We start from the raw sequence: 20845 nt of genomic DNA on the forward strand, positions 1-20845 counted from the left end.
TAAAAATTGGGCCAGGCACAGTGGCTCATGCCCCATGATCTCAGTGCTTTGGGAGGCCGAGGCAGGAGGAATGCTTGAGCCCAGGAATTCAAGACCAACTAGGGCAATGTGGTGAGACCCCATCTCTACAAAAACTTTTTAAAAATTAGCTGGGTGTGCTGGTGCACGCTTGTAGTCCTAGCTACTTGGGAGGCTGAGGCGAGAGGATCAGTTGAGCCTGGGAGCTTGAGGTTTCTCTGAACTACAATGGCACTGCTGCCCTCCAGCCAGGAGGCCCCCAGCCAGAAGCCAGAATGAGACCCCATCCCTTAAAAAGAATTGTCTTATTTCCAAGCTTGATTATCTTCCATGCCCAATTTCTCTTCTTGGAGCCCATCACTCTGCTAGTTTTCAGTGTTTCTTCCTAAGACGTTAATGCATAAAAACCTACAGATGCATCCCTCCCCCACTAATTGTTCAGAAATCATATTATACTAAAATACTTTGCTTTTTAAACTTAAATAGCTACCTTGGAGGTTATAGCATATCAGTTCCTAAAGACCTGCTTTTTGTCTGTAAGCTACAAAAGATGTCATCAATTTCTTTAATGTAATTTATCTCACGCCCACTCTTTGGTTCACAACACATCATCTGGCTTGGTTGGTCTTGCCCATAGGGGCCTGCTCAGGAATCTACATACATACCTACACATATATGTACCTGAATGTGGGCTGAGGAAACTTTAAACCTGAACCAAATGAAGAAAGGCAGAGGGTTGTCAGGTGCAGTGGCTCACACCTATAATCCTGGCACTTTGGGAGGCCAAGGTGGGTGGATCATGAGGTCAGGATTTCAAGACCAGCCTAGCCAATATGGTGAAACTCCATCTGCACTAAAAATACAAAAATTAGCCAGGTGTGGTGGCATGCCTGTAATCCCAGCTATTCAGGAGGCTGAGGCAGGAGAATGGCTTGAACTCAGGAGGCGGAGGTTGCAGTGAGCCAAGATTGAGTCATTGCACTCCAGCCTGGGCAACAAAGTAAGACTCCATCTCAAAAAAACCAAAAACCAAAAAACAAAACAAAACAAAAAACCAACCAGAAGGTTTGATGGGAATGACTGAGCTCAAGTGCTGGGAGGAGGATGATACTCATTTTCCTCTGCAGTAATCAAATCCACATGTGACAGAACAGAACCTCTCTGGAGAACCTCTTTTTTCACCTGTAAAGGTGGACTCAGCCCTTCAACACACCCTGCAAATGCCAACCTCATAGCATGTTAATAAGAAACAGATGTTGCGGGAAGTCAGGGACCCTGAATGGAGGGACTGACTGAAGCCATGGCAGAAGAACATGAATTGTGAAGATTTCATGGACATTTATTAGTTTCCCAAATTAATACTTTTATAATTTCTTATGCCTGTCTTTACTGCAATCTCTGAACATAAGTTGTGAACATTTCATGGACATTTTTCACTTCCCCAATCAATAGTCTCGTGATTTCCTATGCCTGTCTTTACTTTAATCTCTTAATCCCATCATCTTTGTAGGTTGAGGATGTATGTTGCCTCAGGACCCTGTGATGATTGCATTAACTGCACAAATTGTTCGTAAAGCATGTGTGTTTAAACAATATTAAATCTGGGCACCTTGAAAAAAGAACAGGATAACAGTGATGTTCAGGGAACAAGGGAGATAACCATTAGGTCTGACTGCCTGAGAGCCGGGTGGAACAGAGCCATAATTCTCTTCTTACATAAGCGAATAGGAGAAATATTGCTGAATTATTGTTCTCAGCAAGGAACAGCCCTGAGAAAGAGAATGCATTCCTAGGGGGAGGTCTCTAAAATGGCCGCTTTAGGAATGTCTGTCTTATACAGTTGCAGATAAGGGATGAAATAAGCCCCAGTCTCCCATAGCGCTCCCAGGCCTATTAGGATGAGGAAATTCCTGCCTAGTAAATTTTAGTCAGACCGGCTGGCTTCCTATTTTTTGAGGCGGAGTCTCACTCTGTCTCCCAGGCTGAAGTGCAGTGGCACGATCTCAGCTCACTGCAACCTACACCTCCTGTGTTCAAGTGATTCTCCTGCCTTGGCCTCCCAAAATGCTGGGATGACAGGCATGAGCCACCATGCCCAACCATATTTGGCTTCCTTTACCTCACATTATGTCTGTGAGATCCATCCATGGTTTTGCATGTAATAGAGAGTCTGTCTTTTTCATTGCTGTATACCAGAGGTCAGCAAACTATTTCTGCAAAGAACCAGATAATAAATACCTTTGGTTATGAAAGCCATAGTCTCTGTCACAACTCTTCAACCCTGCCATCATAGCTCAAATGCAGCAATAAGCAACACACAGACAAAAAGTAGGCTACAGGTTGGCCTGTGGGTCACAGTTCACCAGCCTCTGTTGTACAATATTTTGTTATAAATAATCATGAATATATGACATGGAAGAATGAGTTATGATGAGAATTAGAAATAATTATTAATATGGCACTATGTATTCAGTTACTCATTCTCCTGTTATGGGTATCTGAGTTATTTCCAGCCTGGGATACAATGATTAGTGTTGCACTGTGTCTGGTGAACATATGCACTTATTTTGTGCTATTGTCTTAGTAGATACTGCCAAGCGGTTTTCCAAAGTAGTGGTACCAAAGCACTCTCCACTAGTAAAGTTGCTTCACATTCTCAAGAACACTTGATGCAGTCAAATTCTTTAGCGATAGCCATTTGGGTAGGTGCATGGTGGTATCTCATTGCAGATTTTAATCTGCATTTTCCTGAAGATGAATGATGTTGAGCACCTTTTCAAATGCTTGTTGGCTACTTGGATATTCTCCTTTGTGAAGTAAGAATTTTCTAGTATTTCTAAACATTGAATTATTTTTTTTTTCTTGTTGATTTATAGAAGTTTGATATATATTTTGGACACAAATGCTTTGTTAGATGTAAGTATGGCAAGTATCTTCCTTCAGTCTGCAGCTTGCCTTGTCCCTTTTTTTTTTTTTTTTTTTAAGACAGGAGACAGGGTCTTGCTCTGTTGCCAAGGCTGAAGTGCAGTGGCATGATCCTGGCTCAGCTCACTGCAACCTCAGCCTCCTGGGCTCAAGTGATCCTCCCATCTCAGCCTCCCAAGTAGCTGGGACTACAGGCATCCACCACCATGCTTGATTATTATTACTGTTTTTATTGTTTGTTTGTTTGTTTGTTTTTGTAGAGATGTTGTCTCACAGTGTTGCCCAGGCTGGTCTCAAACTCCCGGGCTCAAGCAATCCTCTTGCCTCAGCCTCCCAGAGTGCTAGGATTAAAGGTGTGAGCACCCACATGTGGCCACTTTCTTAACAATCTTTCAATGAAGGATGGTTTTTAATTTTAATGAGGTCCAATTTAGCAATCTCTTCTTTATGGTTAGTGCTTTTTGTGTTCTGTTTAAGAAATCTTTGCCTACCCAAAGGTCATGAAGATATTCTCCTGTTTTCCTCTAGAAGCTTTATTGCTTTACTTTTCACATCTAGGTCTATGATCCATCTTAATTCCTTTTTCTGTTTGATTTTGAGGTAGGAGTCAATGTTCACTCTAGTTCATATAAAAATCCAATTGTTCCAGTACCATTTAGTGAAAAGACCATCTTTCCCCTGTACATTGTGATAGGAAGGCTGCATTTAATGTCGCGCTCTAGTCTTTAAACGGAATCTGAACACCTGTAGTGTTTTCAAAGTCTCTAGACTATGCATCAGGAGGAAGAAATGAAGGGGAGTGCGTCTAGATGCTCTGGGCTGCAGTCATCTGGCATCATCAGCTCTAAAATGAAGGGTATCCAGGGAAAGGAGGTTGATTCTTTCCATCTGTGGAGTTCTCTGACTTTATAACACAGAGTATCCACTAGGCCTCAAGTTTTCAGCTGTTGCTGGAAAAACCAGAGATTTCCAAAAAGTTACCCTCAGGAAAAAGAACCCAGCTTTGCATTTTAAAATGTTTTCATTACTCTTCATATCACTCAAGCCAAATTTTTGCTTCCGGAGGAAAACAGACTCTAAACCATGAAAGACTAAGTAAGCCAGTGCTAGCAGCAGCAGTAACTGGGGAAAGTCCTGTGTATTTCAAGACCAAGAACTGTTTATTTCTGTCAGTGAAAGAGAAGGGGTGACCTGGCTCAGGTTTTGAAGACATCAGACTGTGGGCTAATATTTTCCAGACAGATGACTACTGTCCAGCGCTTTCCTGGACCGCTCCCCAGGGCCTGCTTTCTGGCTACGTGAGCCTGGGCAGCCACTCTGCATCTGCAAAAGGCAAAAAAAGCAGCTTTTGTGTACATCACACTGATATCTGGCACTGGATGTTGTTTTTTTCCCACACCATTTCCAGAGTGGGAACAACTTGTGTGGGTTTGGACTTGGCTGGTGGGCACCGAGTCAGGGAGTGGGTGTGGAGGCAGGGCCTTGGCCCTCAGGTTGATGCTGGAGGAGTTCTTCATTCCCTGACTTGGGGTTTATTCCTGAGCACCCGGAGTCTGTGGGGCAGTTGCGCCTGGGGATAAGGTACCTTCAGATCTGTGGGCGCCATCATCCCAGGATTATCCTTAGGGTCTGCTCTCTTTGGAAAGCAATAGTAATTGCAATTAACAAAAAATTTCTCCTCTGCCTTATTAATCAATGCATTTGTCCAACAGATATTTATTGAGGCAAGCACTATGCACAGCACTTATACATCCATGAGCAAAACAGACAAAAATCCCTGCTTTTGTGGGGCCTTCATTCTAGTGAGGAGAAACAATGAACAAATAATAAGTAAATGATGTAAGGTGTGAGGTTGAGCTCTGGGGGAGATGCGCACAGCAAGGTTGCGGGGGTTAGGAGGGTTGGGGGAAGGAGGACTGTCATTTTAAGTAGGGGTGGCAAGGCTGGCCTTAGTGAGGAGGTGATGCGTGAGCAAAGACTGAAAGTGCAGGGAAGGGAGTCATGTGTTATCTGGAGGAAAAGTTGTCCATGCAAAGGAAACCTCTGTGGAGGTCTCGAGCTTTGTCTCACCCCAAGATTAGGTAAATTCTAAATCTGAAGCTTAAAGGAGTAGAGAAGGAACTCCCTCCTTCCTTCTGCACATATTGATTGAGTGTCTGCCACATACCAGACACTGTCACACTCTGTGGTTCTCCTCGAACAGAGAAACAAAGGACAGAGGACTCTCCAGGCCTCTCCAAACAGAATTTGGACATCTTCAGAAATGCCCCCAATGTGGCAGGCCAGATGGGAATTTAGTGATGGATTAAGTCTCTCTCTAATATTAGAACCTCATAGATATCCCTGAAATGAAATGAAATTGTAATGTGTTCACTCCAACTATTTTTATTTCATCTCAACTAACCCCTATCTTCTGAGGTTTTGATGGGCATTTTAATTAAGTCATGAAGAGCCCTTTGTCTCCTGAGAAAGGGGATTGAAGCCTCCCCATCCCTCCGCCTCCCTCCTACTCTGAGTGCTAAGGAATGCGCCTTGTTCTCAGCAGGGTGTTGGGGTGGCAGGACCCAGTTCTGCACACGGCCTTCACCCCAAATCCTACTCCCAAGATCGGAAGGAATCTTCCCAGGAGAGAAAGCAGCAGCCACTCCCAGATGGAGCAGCTGCTGGATCCCGGGTACTTGATAAACATCACTGAAAAAAACCTGCCCCTATCCTGTGTGTCTACGCGTCCTCTCCGCCCTGGCCTGCTGTAAGCAGCTGTGAACCTTCCCATCATTACACTTCAGCTTATGGTTTCCTAACATGACGGGCCAGATCTGTCTGTTGCTGTGCTGAGAATAATCTTGCCTGATGAGTCCATGCTCACATTGCTGTAAAGAAATACCTGAGACTAGGCCAGGTGCGGTGGCTCAGGTCTGTAATCCCAACACTTTGGGAGGCCAAGGCAAGTGGATTAGCTGAGGTGAGGAGTTCAAAACCAGCCTGACTAACATAGCGAAACCCAGACTTTACTGAAAATACAAAAATTAGCCAGGTGTTATGGCAGGCAGCTGTAGTCCCAGCTACTCAGGAGGCTGAGGCAGGAGAATCGCTTGAACCCGGGAGGCGGAGGTTGCAGTGAGCCGAGATTGTGCTACTGCACTCCAGCCTGGGCAACAGAGCAAGACCTTGTCTCAAAAAAAAAAAAAAAAAAAAAAGAAAGAAAGAAATACCAGAGACTAGGTAATTTATACAGAAAAGAGGTTTAATTGGCTCACAGTTCTGCAGGCTGTACAGGAACCATGATGCTGGCACCTGCTTCTGGGGAGGCCTCAGGAAGCTTTTACTCATGGCAGAAGGCAAAAGGGGGAGGTGCTGCACACTTTTAAAACAGCTGGATCTCATGAGAACTCACTCACTATTACGAAAACAGACCAACAGAGAAATCCACCTCCATGATCCAATCACTTCCCACCAGGCCAACCTCCAACACTGAGGGTGACAATTTGACATGAGATTTGGGCAAGGACACAGATCCAAACCATATCACTGGGGATTTGTCATTCATCAGTTCATTCATGCACTTGTTTGTTCTATAGTTATTTGTTCATTTCCATTTTCATGTCTCACAAGTCCTTTAACATTAATGCCTCCAAAATAGACTTCCTGATTTTATCCTTCTCTTAAATTAGTTCCTCGACCTGCCTTTCCTATCTCAGTCAGGGGCATCCCTGCCCCCCAGTCTCAACAGCCAGAAACCCAGGAGTCACTGCTATCACCTCTGCTCCCTCATCTTCCATATGCCTTCATCATCAAGTCCATCTCCAACATTTCCAGCCCTACTTCTTCCATTCATCACCTGTGTGACCTTGGGTAAGCTGATGAACCTCTCTGTGCCTTTCCCCATAGTAACATGACGATAATAATATCACTATCTCAGAGAACTGTTTTGACGGCTGTAGGAGTTACTGCACATAAAGAACAGTATCTAGCGCATAATAAGAACTAAATATATGCTAGCCTACAGAGATGATGAGAGTAGGTTTTTCTCATCCTGTAGCCATATGGGAGTCCATGGTAATTCATAAGATTACATTTGTAATGTAATGCTTTAATTTGAATGCATGAAAATTACATTAAATTATAATAAAGGAAATAAGTTTATCTTAACAAAAAATGATAGAGTAAAAGAATAATGGCATGGAAAACCAGCCACATATATTATTTATTAAGCAAAAACAATACCACATTACAGAACAGCGTATATGGAGTGATCCTCATTTTTATAGAAAAATTACGTGTGTGTGTGTGTGTGTGTGTGAATAGAAAAACCAGCCAAAATGGTAATAGTGTAACTACCCTCTGGGTAGTAGAATTATATAGAGTTTTAATCATATTTTTTGTGGATCTATATTTTTCTACAATAAATTATATCTACTTCTTTTATTATTTTTTTGGGAAAAGAGTTTCACTCCTGTCAACTGGGCTGGAGTGTAGCGGTGTGATTTTGGCTCACCACAGCCTCAACTTCCCAGGCTCAGGTGATCCTCCCACCTCAGCCTCCGGAGTAGCTGGCCCTACAGCCATACACCACCACACCTGGCTAATTTTTTAACCAGTGTTTTGCCCTATAGAGACAGGGTTTCACCATGTTGCTTGAGCTGGTCTTGAAATTCTGGACTCAAGTGATCCACCCTCCTCAGCCTCCCAAAGTGCTGGGATTACAGGCATGAGCCACTGTGCCCAGCCATATATATTCTTATAATAAAAAAGTTAACAAAAATAAAAGTAAGCAATTGCCGTACTCCTTGGTAGCTCTCTTACCTTTAGGATGAGGGGCCCACACTCCTTGGCACAGCCCCCAAGAGCCTATGATCTGGTTCCTTCTATGATTCAGTCATTTCCCTTCCCCTCCCAGTCACACACATGCACAGATACACACATGGATGCACACACTATAATCATAGTGTTCCCTCCAAATCTCATGCTGAAATGTGATACCCAATGTTGGAGGTGGACCCTGGTGGGGAGGTATTTGGGTCATAGGGGCGGAAGCCTCATGAATGGCTTGAGGTTATCCTCATGTTAATGAGTGAGTTCTCACTCTTGAGTTTATGCAAGATCTGGTTTTTAAAAAGAGTTGGGGACTGCCCCCCGACAGCCCTCTCTCCTGCTCCCTCTCACCATGTGATATGCCGGCTCCCCTTTGCCTTCTGCCATGATTGTAAGCTTCCTGAGGCCCTCACCAGAAGCAGATGGCAACACTATGCTTTGTGTACAGCCTGCAAAATGTGAGCCAAATAAACCTCTTTTCTTTGTAAATTACCCAGTCTCACATACTCCTTTATAAAACAATGCATATCGACTAATACAGAAAATTGGTACCGAGGAGTATATCTATTTTGTAGTGTATCAATATTAAGTGTACAATATTGTAGTTCAGCAATATTGAGCTCCAGTTGACTCTTGAACAACAGGGGTTTGAACTCATGGGCTCACTTATAAGTGGATTTTCTTCTGCCTCTGCCATCCCTGAGAGGAGACGGCAAAACCAACCACTCCTCTTCCTCAACCTACTCAACCTGAAGATGACAAGGATGAAGACCTTTATTGTGATCCACTTCCACTTAATGAATGGTAAATATATTTTCCCTTCTATAGGATTTTCTTTTTTTGAGACAGGGTCTTGCTGGGTTGCCCAGGCTGGAGTACAGTGGTGCAATCATAGCTCACTGTACTCTTGAACTCCTGGGCTCAAGTGATCCTCCCACCTCAGTCTCCCAAGTAGCTGGGACTAGCTACTCCGCATGCACCAATGTGCCCTGTTAATTTAAAAAAAAATTTTTTATGAAGACGGAGTCTCGTTTTGTTGCCCAGGCTAGTCTCAAACTTCTGGCCTTAAGTGATCCTCTTGCCTCTACTTCCTAAGGTATTGGTATGAGCCACCCTGCCCGGCCACTTATGATTGTCTTAATAACTTTTTTTCTCTAGCTTATTTTATTGTAAGAATACAGTATATAATACATATAAAAGTATGTGTTAATCAACTATTTATGTTATCGGTAAGGTTTCTGGTCAACAGTAGACTATTAGTAAAGTTTTTGGGGAATCAAATGTTATACACAGATTTTAGACTGTGCAGGGGTCAGTTCCCCTAAACCCCCACATTGTTTAAGGGTCAACTGTACTCAGAATTCCCCAACTCCAGCCCACTTTTTCAGGTCTCCATGCCTTTGCATGTCCTGTTTGCTTTGCCTAGAACTCCCTTTCTTTCCTTGTTAGCTCAATGAATACGTTTTTCAAAGCCTTGCTCAGTGATCCACACAAAACAACATCGACAAGTTGTAGTTCATTGAAATTTAACAATTTTGCTTTGCAAGATACACTTTAAGAAACTGAAAAGACTGGGAGGAAATACTTGCAAACCCCATATCCAACAAAAGATTTGGACCCAGACTACAGAAAGAATCCGCAAAACTCAACAGTAAGAAAACGAATAACACATTTAAAGACTGGGGCCAGGCACGGTAGAATCCTAGCACTTTGGGAGCCCAAGGCAGGTGGATCACTTGAGGTCAGGAGTTCGAGACCAGCCTGGTCAACATGGCGAAACCCTGTCTCTACTAAATATACAAAAATTAGCTGGGCACGGTGGCAGACGCCTGTTGTCCTAGCTACTCAGGAGGCGGAGGCAGGAGAATCGCTTGAATCTGGGAGGCAGAGATTGCAGTGAGCCAAGATTGTGCCACTGCAATCCGGCCTAGGTGACAGAATGAGACTCCTTCTCAAAACAAAAACAAAAACAAAAACAAATTTAAAGATTGAGCAAAGTTTTGAGTAGACCCTTCACCAAGGAAGATAAAGACATTTTACATGCTTTTTACAAGCATGTGAAAAGATGCTCAGGCCAGGCGTGGTGGCTCACACTTGTAATCCCAGCACTTTGGGATGTTGAGGTAGGCGGATCTCTTGAGCCCAGAAGTTTGAGATCATCCTGGGCAACAAATCTAGATCCCATCTCTACCAAAAAAAAAAAAAAAAAAAAAGTTAGCCAGGGGTGGTGACATGCACCTGTAGTCCTAGCTACTCAGGAGGCTGAGGCAGGAGGATCACTTGAGCCCAGGAGGTTGAGGCTGCAGTGAGCTGTGACCACACCACTGTACTCCAGCCTGGGCGACAGAGCGAGACCCTGTCTTAAAACAAAAACAAAAACAAACCAAACTCTGTTTAGTGCCACTTGTCCTGGGAATCCTCCCCCATCCTCCTGACACTCTGAATTACATGGGGAAAAGCATATTCAGACAGACAGCAGCTTGGGTATGTGGAAGGTAGTAGGGGAGCTGAGGGTCTTCCTGAAGGAGTCTCTGAGTTAGACAGTAACTGCCATGTAACCTCATGCGAGCCATTCAACCTCTTTCGATTGACAAGTTCACCAGGAGATCATAAAAGCAGTGATTTGATAAAGTCATTATAGGGCTGTAAAAAGGTTGATAGCCTTTCCAACGAAATTTGGCAAAGTTATTAGCTTCCTCAGAACCCCAGCCAATGCAGTATTGGGGTGCTTTCCACGGTCGTCCCTTATCATAGTCCATATGCCTCTCCTTCCTCAAGGCCTGCAAACTGCTTGCTCTCGTTTGTACCATAAAATAGCAGACTTCCTCAATTAACCAATAGTACGTGTACCAGACTCTGTCACGTAGCTGCAAAAATGCAAGTTCCTCACACAGGTTCTTCCAGAGAGCAAGAGGTTATGGTAAAACTGGGCAATAAGGAAGCTGGACCACATGGCAGGGATCATGCAGCCTGGGGAGAATTTGGGACCCTGAAGGCAGTTCTCTCCAGGGCCTGGGTTCTCTCCACCCTGCCTGGCTGTGGCGTCCTGGTCTGGAGCTCAGCCCCTCGGTCCCTGCTCCTCCTGCAGCAACCTGCGCTGCACTCCCCACTGCAGGCTTCTTCTGCCTGCAGCTCTGTCCATCATCTCTCTGGGAGGCTTTTGGATATCAACTCTGCTATCAACCGCTGTTCCTCTGTCTCCAGTTCAAACCTGCAGGGCCTGAGGGTCCACCAGGGTACCTCTGAGGCCACTGGCTGCTCCCTGGTGACATACCCACATTTGTCCAGGCAACTGGAGGGGTCACATGATACACAGCAGGGAGAAAAGCCACTCAGAAGTGGGCCATGCCAGGGCAGATGGACTAATGAGGAGTTCTTCCAGATAGGAGTTAAGTACTAAAGACAAAACAATTAATATAGAATTAATTGCAACCAGGACCTGGAACAAATTCGCAGTCACAAAGCTGTCTGTGTTTCTTGCATTTTCTCCACCTCTTCCAACCCCCACTGCAGGCTTCAGTTTTCCCTTCTGGTAAGACTGGGAGCATGTATTTCCCATATTCCCTTCTTCATCCACGTGCATGAGATCATCTGGCAAGATAAACAGCAGCCCTGTGCCATATATCCCCATTGTCTCCATGTTACATATGAGGAAGCTGAGTCCCACAGGTAAGCCAAGAATCTTCCTGAAGTGGGCCTGGCTCACGGCGTCACTGGCCTCTCGTAAGCGGTTAGTGACAACCTCAGCTGAGCACTCCATAAACTAAGTGCTCAGTGCTCACTGCAGCCTGGAGCCTCGAGTGCACCGCTGCCGCTACCAGTCCCCTGTTCTAGCAATTTATTTTAATCCCCTCTTCTTTCCCTCCTGACCTTTCAACTGCCCCAAGTAAGAAACTATTTACATGGGAACTACCCAACAGACAGCTAATCTTATACTGGTCTAGAACAGGGGCAGTAAATACGGGTCATTGGTCATCTGCCCAGGGCAGATGCGGGTGGCTACTTTTTCCTACTGAGTCTTAAAAATACAGAACTTTAACATCCATCTCACTGCGAATCTCTGAGCAGTCATTCCCTGTCTATGAAGGTTGGCACAATGGATAAAATTCACTGGCCTTGGAATCTGGTTCACCCTTCTGTGGGGTTTGCCTGGGGACCCGAGATGATCTTACATCAGCACTAGTTAGATGCTGCCCTCTCTCCACGCCCATCTAAAGGCCTAACTAGGAAGCTCAGGTCTTAATTACAGTAAGAGTCGTGCTTGGGGATGCAAATGACTGGGAGGAGATCCCCTTCCGAAGCCTGTGACGATCCTCCCAGGGTTGCTCTGTGACTCCCACTCCCTCGATGACTTGCTGCAGCTTCCTGCCATATGTAAATCTCTTATCTGGCTTTCCCTGTCCCGCACCCTTGCCACTTCCCCACTTCTCAAACTCTTTTCCAGTAGATAATTAGTGGGGCGGCATTTATATACACATTGGATGAGAAACAGACTGGAAAAAGAAAGCTCCCATTTATTGCAGACCTGCTATGTGCCACACCCTCTGCAGAAACTTGTGTGCCTTTTCTCTTTCTCTTTCCATTTCACAGAAGAAGAAATTGAAACGGATGAGTAACAGAACTTGTGTCACCCAGAATGGGGCCCCCTTCAAGGCCTTCCACAGGCTTAGGAGAATCCAGGTCACCTGTGTGCTTAAAAGCCACCAAGGACGAAGGCAGATTGGGCATCTGGAACCACGATGGTCAGGGGCAGGCTGCAGGTTGCTATGTCTCTACTTGATGCAGGTCCTCAGGGAAGCAGGCTCTCCCACCAAAATCAGAGCTCAGAACTCAGGGTCAAGTATCTACTCCCATATGTCCATCCATTCATCCATCCATCCATCCATCCATCCATCCATCCATCCATCCACCCATCCATCCATCCATCAGCTTGTCACTCACTAATTCATCAATGGTCCATTGGCTACATCACATCCACTAGAAGCTATATAACAAAAAAAGAAAGCTCATTATCAGTGTTGTCAAGGATGTAGACTGATTGGAACCCTCTTCCTATGATGGTAGTGATGTAAAATGGTGCAGCGGCCACTTCAGAAAATAGTCTGGCAGTTCCCCAAAAGAGTTGAACATAAAGTTTCCCTATGACCCAACAATTCTACTCCAAGAGAATTGAAAGTACATGTTCACACAAAAACCTGTACTCAAATGTTTATATTTGAACAGCAATATTCACAGTGACCAAAAAATAGAAACAACCCAAATGACCATCAACTGATGAATGGATACATAAAATGTGGTATATCCATACAGTGGAATATTACTAAGCCATAAAAAAGAACAAAGAACTTAAACATGTCACATGAATGAACCCTGAAAACATTATGCTAAGTGAAATAAGCTAGACACAAAAGGCCAAATATTGTATGATTCCATTTATATAAAACATCCAAAATAAGCAAATCTATAGTGAAAAAAAAGTAGATTTAGTGGTTTCTAAGAGTTGGGAGTAAGGAAGAAGTGGGGAGTGACTGTTAAAGGGTACGAGGTTTCTATTTGGGGTGATGGAAACGTTCTGGAATTAGATAGTGATGATGGTTGCATAACTTTGTGAATATACTAAAAACCACTGAATTATACTCTTTAAAAGGGGGAATTTTATGGCACATGACTTTTATCTCAACAAAACAAAGTTCTCTGAGCACCTACTCTGGGCCAGGCATGCTGCTGGTGCTGCAGAGATGTGTGAGACATGATCTTGGCCTTGGGAAGCTTGTGTCTACTAAAAGAGACACACCAGTGAGCTCACAATTAAAATAGTGGGATCAGTGTTGAGGAAAGGGGAGCCCAAGGGATTTGGGGCACCCCAAGAGGCTTGAGGGTGGAGGGTCAGGGGAGCCCCTAGAGGCAACAATGCCACGAAGTGAAGCAGAGTCTGAAGGGGATTCGAGTCAGGGCAAGGGTAGGCCAGGGAGCTGTCGGGGACATTCCAGCTACAGGGAACAGTGTGTGCTAAGGCATGGCTTGTTGGAGAGCTCCTGGAGTCACGGGGAGCTCTGAAATGCAGGTCAGGATGAGACAGGCTAGACACAGGTGTTGGAAGCAGAAGTTCAAGGTTCTTTCTTCCAGTATGGGAGCTTCCCTTGTAAGCTCAGCAGAAGGACAGCCTTTCTTCCTGTTGGGGACTGTCACCTCCTCTGAGAGCACTCTTCCAGGCTTTCCTGCCCAACCCTGTCCCCACCTGGCCTCTTGGGCCCTCCCAGGAGCCCCTGGGGAACTCCTGCATTGCTCAGTCCTTCCTCCAGGGCCCTGACAGCATCACAGATCATTTCCCTGATTTTCCCGCCTCTTCCCCTGGAGCTGTGTTTGCCCTTTAAACAGTCGTCATCCGTAGGAGCTTGGTCTTGGGTGAGAGAGGGCTACCTTTAGCCTCAGCCGGGCGGCGCCCCTAAGATGCTCCTCCCAGATGCGTTTGGAATCAAATAGACCTGAATCATAGTTCTGCAGCTTTAGCTGTATAATCTTGGGAAAAATTATTTAATCTCCCTAAGCCTCACTTTTGTCATCTGTAAAATAGGGTTGACACAGCTCACCTCACAGCGTGGTGGTGTGGAATGCATGAGATAACACATAAAAAGGCCCTGGCAGTCAGTTGGGCATTTGTTTCTTGAGCTCCGGCATGTACCAGGTGCTGGGAGAATAGCAGTAGGCAGAGCTATCCAGCTCCCTGCTGCTGCTCTGCTAAAGCTACAGCTACAGCTACAGCTACGCTCTGGCTCTGGCAAGATAGGAGCGTGCTCAAGCTGAACTGCAGGGCAGGCTCTGTGTACCATCATCTCACTACTCCTCCCTAAGGCTCGAGGAGGTGGGGACTCTGTGATCATCCACACTTTACAGATAAGCAAACTGAAACCAAGAGTAACCGCTCCAAGGCCAACAGATGAATTTAGGTGGCAGGCCTGAGACTTGTCCCTGAGTCTGCCTGACAGTGGCCTCTGCTGTTATTAATAGCTTGGCCCCCACAGCCCCCCACTCAAATTGCTGGAGGAATTACCCTTCCTCCCTTCCTCCCATCCTTTCTTCACCCACAGAGAGCCAGACCCCACCTCTGTTTCAAGAGTGAGCCGCTCGGCTTTGGCCAAGTGTCCAAGCATTTTGATGCACTTGGCCTGTCCCCCTGGTTTCTACTCTGTCTTTAAGGAGGCAGCCTCTGTCCCCCAAATGCACTGCCGCCAACAGGCTCTGGGACTCATCTTGCCATCTCTACTAGCGGCAGAGGAGGGAGGGAGAGAGAGAGCCAGCTTGTCTGCCGTCACTCACCACTGGATCCCCAGGGCCCAGCTTGGAAAACTCACGGACGATGCTCAGAAAACCAGTGTAACTCCTGCAGAATAGCCAGGGGCAGGGGTGGCTGCCCTCTCTGTGCCTTCTGTAATGAAAATGGACACTAGAAGCTCCTTTCCTTTGGGAAAGGTGAATTGCTGACACAGTCGCATGTCTGAGATAGTAGCTCAAAAAGTAAGGATCCACTTTTTATATTATAAAACTAACATATGCCCAGATAGCAAATACAGAGAAGGGTAAAGAAAAGATAGCTATTGCCCATAATTCTACCACTTTTTAATATTTTAGTATTTTTTTCCCCACATTTTTTTTCTGTCTTTATTTTACATGGTGGGGGTTATTATTTTGCTACTGACACCATGAACATTATTTTTTTTTTTTTTTTTTTTTTTTTCAGGAGACCAGAGTCTCACTGTTGCCTAGGCTGGAGAGTGCAGTGGTGCAATCATAGCTCACTAATTCCTCAGCTCAAGTGATCCTCCCGCCTCAGTCAGTAGCTAGGTCTACAGGTGCTTGTCACCATGCCCAGCTAAATAAATCCTTTTTTTTTTTTTTTTTTTTTTTTTTTTGAGACAGGGTCTCACTTTGTTGCCCAGGCTGGAGTGCAGTGGCGCAATCACAGCTCACTGCAGCCTCGACCTCCTGGGCTCAAGCTATCCTCCCACCTCAGCCTCTTGAGTAGCTGGGACTGCAGTTGTTCACCACCACGCCTGGCTAATTTTTTAATTTTTTGCGCAGACAGGGTTTTGCCGTGTTGGCAAGGCTGGTCTGAAACTCCTGGGCTCAAGTGATCCTCCCATCTTGCCCTCCCAAAATGCTAGGATTACAGGCATGGGCTACCACACCGGGCCACGTAATGGTTCACTATAAAGCCGGCCTGGTGTGTCTTTCTTTATGCTGATCACCTGGGTCGTTCCTGACTCTCACAGAGAACGATGCTCTGGACATCTCTGTACACACAGTGGCCAGGCTCTACAGAAGCTGCCAGTCGTTGCTGCGTTCTGCCTTTCAGGGGCACTCTGGTGGGGAAGGTCACTCTTCCAGAAGCATCAAAGACCAGATATATATGAGGTGGGGAGACTCAGAAAGCCCAGATATGACAGCTGGAAAAGCCTCAGAGCCCCTTAAGTGAGGAAAAGGAGGCCGGGAGGGCTCATGTGGCCTAACCAAAGATGCAGTGCTTTTTAGGGAAGGATACAAGAGGGTGGGCTTAGCTGAAGTTCTTGGCATTTAGAACCTCTTGGATCAGCATCCAGCACCCTCAGAGGCTGTACCTGGGGAGAAGGTGATCAAACACCTCTCTTCCTCCATTTGGCCTAATTCTAACCGCCCTGTAGCAGCGACGTCTGTCCTCATCTCATTCCAGTGCACTTTGTGAATTCCAGAGGGCTTTTCCAGAACCAAGGAAGGCTGTTCTGCTCACAGCAGGCCTTGCGAATTTAACCTCCCTGGGAACAGCCTCAGTGAGTGATGCTCTGGAACTGCTGGGCCAGTAGCCGAGCCCCTGGCCCCTCGGGTGGGATCATTCGAAGCCCTGTGTTCCGCACCATTTTTCAAGTTTCCTGGTGGGGCTTAGCCTAGTTGCAAATTGGGAAAGCTGGGCTATAGCACCTTTATCAGCTGCCTTCCTTTTTCTGTCTCACTTTCTCATTCCCCTCCTGATGTCCCCTGTACTTCCCAGATACACTACTTGCCCCTGAATCTTGCCCCATGAACCATCACACCCTGTGACCACCCCAGGTGCCACTCTGTTTGTTATTTCTCAACCTAGAAGGACAGGCACCCAGGAAGCAACATGGGAGGGCAGGGAAGGGAGGATGTTCTGGGGAGGCTTGACAAGAAATGAGACTTTTAAAAGAAATTCCTGGCTGGAACACTAGCAAAGTGCCAGCCCTACACAAACCAACGTGAGTCACACTCCAGGGACTCAGCAAAGCTTGCCCACCTCCCTGGTCCACCCTCGGCCTGTCCACCCTGGAGTGACCACCGGGCATTTCCAGTAAAAATCCCTTCACTTCCGTCATCTCCAAGTCACACAAGGTGGTGGAAACCTGGGAAGTCCTCAGCTTCGGAGCTGCTGGAATTTGTGTGACTCACGCCCTCCAGTGGTCACTTGACAAATGACATGGAGCTCAGGGTCTGGGGACTCGAGCTTGTTAGGGCCTCAGAACTGGGAGGGTCCCAGGAGTGCCTCTTCTCAATGCCTTCCTTTGACAGCCCAGTGGAGTGAAGACCCCACAGGATGTGTGACATGCATACACACAAATGGAGAGAAAGAGCCACCCCCCGCGTTTCCTTCACGTCCCACCTTTATCATTTGTGTCACATCCGCATGCACCCATACTGTTATTTGCTTAAACATTTTACCTTAAACTGGCTCTTTTTAAACCTTAAATATATTTCTAAAATAAAAACTTTATCACTTTCTGTGAGGTGGGGCACACAGTAGGAACTCTGTCTCCTCCTTCCGTGGCCTGGCACAGAGCTGGCACCAGACACTGACATGGAGAGGAGAACATTCAACCCCAGGTAATCCTCAGCTCCTACCTTGGCCTCAGTTTCCCACTCCCTCATTGTCACCTCTCCTTGCTCCTGGGTGTACTCACCTGTAGCAAAATGGGCACACACACAGTGGGCATACAAGTGGGGTCCAGTCAAGTTCTCAGACCTGGGTCAGTCCTCAGCTTTGCCACTTACAGACTGGGTGACATTGAGCTGGTTGCTCAAACTTTCTGTGTCTCGGTTTCCTTATTGGTGAATTGGGGATAGTATTATAACAGTACTTGCCACACAACGTTGTTGGAGGATTAACTGAGATAATAAATGCAAAGCCCAGGGCCTGGCTATATTTATGGGGCAAGCCCCAGAGCAAGTGCAAGTTGGGACTCCAGGGTTGTAGCCCTGCCACCACCTGACTGCGTGGTCTTGGACAAGTCATTTGGCTTCGCTGAAACGCAATTTCCCCATCTATAAAATGGGGCTAGTGATCATTCCCATCCCACAGGACTGTTGTGTGGATTAAAAGGTCGGTATGTTTAAGTGCCTTGCTCAGTAAACGTGAGCTCTGATCATTGTTTTTGTAGAAAGGACTTCAAAGTTGCTAACTTCCAAGGGCTAACTGAATCTGAACCATCTTCACAGCCTGTCATAGAAACAGATCAAATGGATTCAATGGAAAATCAGTTCCAGGATAATGAGCCCAAGACATTCCCATGCCGGTTGCTGTCAGCATGGTGCCCGGGACAGCCCGGGAAGGCAGGGAGGAAGGCATTTCTCCACAGCAGCCTCAGAACCTCTATCGCCACCCTCTGGGGGGCCCACCTGTCCCCCGCCTGCCCTTCAAGGTGCTCTTTGATTTCTCCCCAGCAGAATTCACCTGCCGCATCCATCATCAGAAGAGGCCCAGGAATGTGGCCTGCTGGGTGGGCAGGGCCAAGAGGAAGGCAGCCGTGCAGGTCCTGGAAGTCGCAGGAGACTTGCCAACCTCCAGTAGGGGGCCAGCCCTGGATCCTGGAGACAGGTGCTCTGGGGAGGGTACCAGAAGCTCACTGTTTGTCCCGACTTGAAGGCTGTCTGCTGTGTGACCTTGGTGAGTCTCCTAACCTCTCTGTATCATCACAATCATTATCACTATTTTTACTCCCCTCCTCTTCCTATTTGCTGGTTAAGAGAGGATTGGGATAGTGGTCATGGTTATACAACATTGTGAATATTCTAAAAAGCATTGAATTTTACACTTTAAAATAGTCGGTAATTTTATGTTATGTGAAATTTATTCTAATTAAAAATTAAAAATACGTACATGAATTTAATGTTACAAAGGGAGAGAGAGGACTGGGAATTTAAAAGCAGGAATTTAAAACAGTTGTTACTCTCTGACCCCCAGCAAGGATAATACATTCTTGCTTGGCTGCCTTTTTGCTTAATGGCTCAAAGCATTTTCTTGTGTCTTGTTTACTTACTTTTATTTTTATCACCATTTGTCACAAGAGAAGTCAGGCCCAGAAAGAAGTGGCTTTTCCAAGGTCACATGACAGTTCAACAGTGAAGCTGTCCCTCGAACCTGGGACCTTTCAGGCTAGAGGAAACCAGATCATGCCACCCCCAAATATGCCGATGTGGCATCCTGATTATTTCCAGCTGAAGGCATTTGAGAAAGAGCAGCTAGCGAGAGGGCTATCTGAACTGCCCTGTCCTGCCTGCAGCAAGCCATAAACATTCCTTGGAGAAAGATGCTTTCCTAGCATCAAGATGAGAAGATAACTTTTATCAGCTCAGAGATGGCACCAGAACCATCTACAAATACGAACAAACCTTGCTATCCTACTCCTTACCTCACTCCCACATGTTTACTTTCTCGCTACTTCCCACCCCTGGAAGCCTACAACTGCGTTCCTTTGTCTTGTCACTTTTCTCTTCTTTCTTTCTTTCCCTCTTTCCTTTCCTCCTTTCCTTTTTTTTTTTTTTTTTTTCTTTCTTTATTTTTATTTGAGATTGTTTTTTTTTTTTTTTTTTTTGAGACAGGCTGGGGTGCAGTGGCGCGATCATAGCTCTCTGCAGCCTCGAACTCCTGGGCTCAAGCGATCCTCCTACCTGATCCTCCTGAGTAGCTAGGACTACAGTAGCTGGACATGCCACCATACCCAGCTAATTTATCTTCAATTTTTCTGTAGAGATTGGATCTCACTATGTTGCCCAGGCTGGTCTCGAACTCCTGGCCTCAAGCAATCTGCCCACCTCAGCCTCCCAAAGTGCTGGGATTCCAGGCATGAACCACCGCGCGCAGCCATCTTGTCACTTTCTAAAATGCATTGCTCTTCGTGGCAGATGCTCCGGAAGCCAGAGTTCTAAGCCGCAGCATTGAGTTACTTTCACTGAGGCGTCTCCTGTGTGGTGTGCATCACAGACATTAACAAACTTGCTTGTTTTTCTCTACTATTAATCTGACTTTTGTTACAGTGTCTTTCCCAACAAAGAACTTTGGAGGATTGAGGAGAAATTATATTTCCTTCCCAGCTGGCTAATTCCAAATGTGTCCTCAAGCCTGAAGCTCAGTTTAGACAGTAACTGCTGACTGAAACCCTGCCAGAGGTCAAGAATGCCACATCAAGCAGACGCTGCGTTAGAGGGGAACCCGAGGTGACATGTTTGACAGATCGAATAACTGAATAACTGCATTTTCTGAAGGAAAATCAACGAAGTGCTTTGAGGCCAAGTAGATGGGATTCTTGAGAATTCCATGAATAGCAAGTAGTAGTATTCCCCTCAGAGGCTCTTGGGTGGGGGCATTAAATGGGTTAACACATGCATTTGCTGCAGGTATAGCCAGAATATGTGAAAGCAGCTACAGGGAATAGAATGCAGCAAACTCCTAATCATCCCTTAAAACCCTGCCCTGGTGTCCTCTCCCTTGTAAACTTTCCTTGAACAAGGCAGAACCAGCTACATCAGCACCATATCATCCCTCCATCACTACAGGTATCACTCTGTACTATAATTATCCATTTATTTTTCTTTTCTTTTTTCTTTTTTTTTTTTTTGAGACAGAGTCTCGCTCTGTTGCCCAGGCTGCAGTGTGGTAGCATAATCTCGGCTCACTGCAAGCTCCACCTCCTAGGTTCACGCCATTCTCCTACCTCAACCTCCTGAGTAGCTGGGACTACAGGCGCCTGCCACCGTGCCCGGCTAATTTTTTGTATTTTTTTTTTTTATTAGAGACGGGGTTTCGCCGTGTTAGCCAGGATGGTCT

Source organism: Mandrillus leucophaeus, unplaced genomic scaffold (genome assembly GCF_000951045.1).
Source record: "Mandrillus leucophaeus isolate KB7577 unplaced genomic scaffold, Mleu.le_1.0 Scaffold541, whole genome shotgun sequence".
Lineage (NCBI taxonomy): Eukaryota > Metazoa > Chordata > Mammalia > Primates > Cercopithecidae > Mandrillus > Mandrillus leucophaeus.